The sequence below is a fragment of the Palaemon carinicauda genome, chromosome 45 (assembly GCF_036898095.1).
Source record: "Palaemon carinicauda isolate YSFRI2023 chromosome 45, ASM3689809v2, whole genome shotgun sequence".
Lineage (NCBI taxonomy): Eukaryota > Metazoa > Arthropoda > Malacostraca > Decapoda > Palaemonidae > Palaemon > Palaemon carinicauda.
In genome coordinates this window covers 16057232-16062231 of record NC_090769.1, presented here as the reverse complement: position 1 = coordinate 16062231, position 5000 = coordinate 16057232, and the positions used below count along the sequence as shown (strand labels likewise).

General features: G+C 35.2%; 1 long non-coding RNA gene across 2 annotated transcripts in view; it reads right to left on the bottom strand.

Annotated features, from left to right (window-relative positions):
- LOC137634916 (uncharacterized) overlaps positions 1-5000 on the bottom strand; it is a 138990-nt gene that overhangs the window by 132436 nt on the left and 1554 nt on the right. The window lies entirely within an intron of this gene.

Here is a 5000-nt window from a genome sequence, read left to right as displayed (position 1 = left end):
CATGCAGAGAGCTGCCAAATCGCTGTCTATGTGGACACAGTTTTATAGTATGAAGAACATAGAAGTATAAGATTAATGCTATGTTAATAATTTGTACTGCTATCTTATCTTTAAACTCCGCTGCTCACCTTCTGAAATAAGGTAAAAAAGAAAACTATTGGCATAAGTATTGAGATCATAGCTAAGCTTATGAACTCATCAGTCAAGAGGCCATACAAACGAAGTTTATGGAGATAAATTTGTAGATTTCCTGTAAGCTTCAAGACGATATCGGGTAGTAATAAATTGAGACCAGAGTGAACAAAAGCTTAAAGCAACCAGTAATAAAAAGTGGAGATTTAAGGTGCAGATACACTCAAATAATGTGTTGCATATGTGTCAATATGGATAATTGTTAACTGTTATCCCCTGAATATATTTGAATTTGAAAGATGAGAGAAGAAACACTAATGGTAAAATATGAAGTAAGATGATACTAATAGGCAGGAAGTGCATAATTCAAAAGAAAACTTTAATGCTTATTATAGCAAAGTGAAAAATGAGATCACAGGCCTAAAGGACTAATGGCTCAGTGAATGGACAGAGATCAATACCACAAACGAAAGAGGTATGATGTTATATGAAAAGAAAGGAGAATTGTGTGAAGAGTAGAGCTAAAAAATAACGTAGATGAGTGGAAACTGTATACCCAGGACATACTTCAGGGCAGAGCACACTGATAATGACAATATTTATGTTATAAATATTACCAAGTGTGTATCTGCGGTTTAAGATTAATAGGACTAGTGGCTATGCCTAGTTCTTTACAAGTCATCACATACTGGAAGTACTTGGGGAAACAGATTACAACTGGAATAACTGATTAGTACATTATTCAGAAGAGTATATAATAAGAAAGGAAATTATAAAGGGCCTATGTTAAAGATACAGTATGGATGAAGATGAAGTTAAATGGGATAATGTTAAATTCCAGAATGGGTGTACAGTGCCCAGTGAGTGTTTTTGGTCATATGGAGGAGAGGGGCTGATAAAATGGGAGGTTTGATGAAGAAAAAGAAAAAAATAGATTGAGGTGCTATTGTAAGACAAGATGAAATCACATGTACATGTATGCCGGAGGATGGACAGGGTAATTGAGAGGAAAGCTAAGTTTAAAACCAATCGGAACTTATTCTATAAGGAAGTAAATGCAGAAAACAAATTTAAGGAGTACATGATCTAACAAGAAATGGTGTCTATAGTATATTAAGAGAGAATTTTGAAGATTTTTTTTCAATGTAAAAGATAGATGTAAGGTAAAACAGAATGTTTCAAGAGTGGAGCTTGTTAAATTAAGCCTGGAATTCCTGTAAATTTAAATGCTGATGATGTAAGAAAATGGGATGGGATTATGAGTGACATACTATTGAAGGTGGTAAAGAGTAGCTGATGTGTAACTTAGGTCTGGGAGGTAAAGGGTTTGATTGAATGGATAAGAAGAATAACTGTTTTTATTTTATAAAAGTAATGTATAGGTGATAGAGGACTGTAAGAATTGTATGGGCACAAAGTTACTTGGTAAGACAGAGAAATGTATGGTATAAATTGGATTGAGTAAGGAAGAATGACGACAGAAAGATTAAACAGGACAGAAATATGAACTTGGGCAAGACAGAGGGTGAACAAGTATTTGTTATGAAATATCTATTTGATGAGTTTGATAGTAAAGAGAAAAAGCTGTATATAACATAAATGACTCAGGGAAAAGCTTGACAGAGCTGACAGAGAGGCAATGGGGAGGCTGTTGAAGATACAAGATATCAAGGATAAGTTGTTGAGAGTAATTTGTTAGAATATATTGATAACACAGTTGGTGATTTGGTTTAAAAGTGGGCCCTTCATGTCTTTGTGATAACTAAATATTTCCATGGATGGACAGCAGAAAGGCTCGAGGGTCCAATGTTGTGGGCTACATAAAAAGAGTGAATAGAGAGAGTATGGAACCACAGATTTCTGCAGATGATACAATATTGTTTGGGGATAGTGAAGGAAAACTAGAAAAAAAAATAGTGAAAGAGTTCAAAAGCGTTTGCAAGAGGAAAAGTTAAGAATTAATAAGAGCAGGAGTAGAGTTATTAGAGTAAAGAAAACCAGGTAGTTGGAACAAGGAATGTTAACCTGGATAGTGGAAGAATGAAAGCAGTCATTTGAAAATAATGTATTGTAATAGATAATGGCAATAAGAGAGAAAAAATGAGGCAAGGAAGGTAGCAGGGAACTGGGGTGTCTGACAGCCAGTTGTGAGGATGTATTTAGAGAAATGCTGTTAAGATGAAGCATTTGCCTAGAATAAGTGGTAAAATAAGAACTTGAAGTCTGAAGATTTTGGAGATAATTGGAAGATAAATAGATTAGCATAATTAAGAGTAAGGATCATAGCATTGTGAGATGGTTTAGTAACATTTCAAGAACGAAGAATGATAATTTTGTGAAAAAAGTATAAATAGTATGAAGATGTTAGGAGGAAACTTGGTAAAGAGTGAGACAAGAGATGTTGGAACGGAGGGTTCCCTCATATCTAAAATCGTAGAAATGAGGACAAGATGAATGACACAGTGCACTGTTGAGTCCTCTGATCACGTATGTAAGTTTTCCGCACCGCCGTTTCATCCATGATTCAGCAGTTTAGGCATAAATGCGGTTGTAATAATCGTTTTGTTTAAATTCTTGCCACCCCTCTTCGGTGTTACAACTTAACAATATATATATATATATATATATACACAAGTATGTATATATATATATATATATATACTGTATAGTGTGTGTATGTATGTATGTATGTGTACATTAAAGTTTATCGTCAGGTCTCTCTCTCTCTCTCTCTCGTATCAACACATCAGTTCCCTTTACACCACTCTCGTCCTCCCCCTCCCCCCTCCCCCTAATCAACACTCCAACTCCATCCTCCTCCTCCTCATCCAGCCCTACTCATAGATCCCCCCCTTCTCCCTATACCCCTCTCCATCGCCCTTCACTCTCCCCCCTCTCTGTTCCCCCCTCATCCCCCTAAAGCACCAGGGCCACGTACCCAGCCACTTGTTTACTTCTCACAACAATGCAGGAGTGTACCTCCCGCGGCAAGGGCTTTCACCATTCTTCACAATATCATCCTCATCACACTCACCATCATGACGCATCAGACCTTGGCAATCTTCACTATTCAACCTTCTGGACGTTTGCTGCTGCTGCTGCTTTTTTTTTTTTTTTTTTTTTTTTTTTTTTTTTTTTTTTTTTTTTTTTTTTTTTTAATTCATCTAACTGCATCTTGGCCTTGTTGACGTCTGTGAATGTCGTCATATTCATCAATAGTTGTAAACATCTGTGTCCTTATTTTCCTTCTTTTAAATCGGATTTTCAAGCCCTTGAACATTTTTCCCTCGATGCAGCCAGAGATATTACAGTATTTGTCGCTATTTTATGATCATGCGAGCTTATCCTCATCATCATCATAAGAATTGTGAATTCTTGCGGTGGCCACGATAAAAATATCACTATCACTCCTCAACCCGTCGGTAGCCATTACAGTTTTGTTAATAGACTTTTGATGTATGTCCTAATAACATCAATAGTGACCTAATTGTTCAATATTCCATAATTACACACACACACACACACACACACACACACACATATATATATATATATATATATGCATGTATGTATATGATGTGTATGTGTGTGTATAAAATCAACAGGAACACGAGATGCTCAGATGCAATAGAAAAGAACAATTAGCGTATTTACTGAATCCTGACTAGCTTGTCTTTTTCAAGAAGCTTCGGGATTCACTTAATATTTTCATGCTCCCTGAGTTTTTGCATAAAGTGTATATTATATATATATATATATATATAATATACCACACACACACACACACACACACATATATATATATATATATATATAAACAACACTGAGCCGTTTCCCTTATATACCTGACCACTTTAGACACTAATCGTAATAAAATATGTATATGAAAAATACGGCACTGTGCGATAAAACGCTATCAGGCCTTTAGATTTAATAATGCATCCAATAAGACCATACCATTAACTTTCGATACCCAGTGTTGATAATTATGAGTTCTCAATCAAGAGTCAAATTCACTTCACAACAACTTTCATCACCATCACCAAAATAAAAAAAAAAAAAAAAAAAAATAAGAGGTCATACGAACGACGAAGAGACATGAAGAGTGATTTAAAAGGACTTGAGAAAATAAACAAAAGCCTAGACCCATCATCACGAGCGCCAGAAAGCACAATGCAAATCAAGTCCTTCATTAGTAAAATCCTCATAAACACAATTAAACATCCCTAACAAAGTTCCTGTTTAAAAAAAAAAAGTTATCAGTATCCACAACAGAGACCACTGCCACCATTCCTCACTATTCTTCACCATCGTTCAAATTAACATACATGTACCACCATCCCAACTTTTAGCATAAAGTCACCATAATAACACCCTTCAAAACCAATCGTTGTCACTATATCAACACGGCAGTCACCAACAGCGGGTCACTATCATTATCATCAGTATCACAATCGTGATTACAGTTGTCACCTTCCTGCGACCATCACCAATACAATTTAGAATATCATCTGAATGTCAATACTACTTAGCTACTATGGTCATCATATAGTTATAATCAGTTTCTTAGTACCATTGTTATAACAGTACCGACGATACCGAAAATACCATATACACCAAATTATCATGAAATAACGGATACGAAAAATATCATTCCATCCCAATTCTAGCTAAAATTGTATTTTAATCGTAATATAAAGTTTATAATCTTCACTTAATACACGTGTACAGTCTTTCAACATGCAACAAATAACTAAAATGATTGAGTAACTAAAATTCTTCAAGTATTATTAATGTCCATTTATTCACCATTTGCTTTCATAACTCCATTATCCACTAAACAACCACTTCAGAATTATGCGTTACCA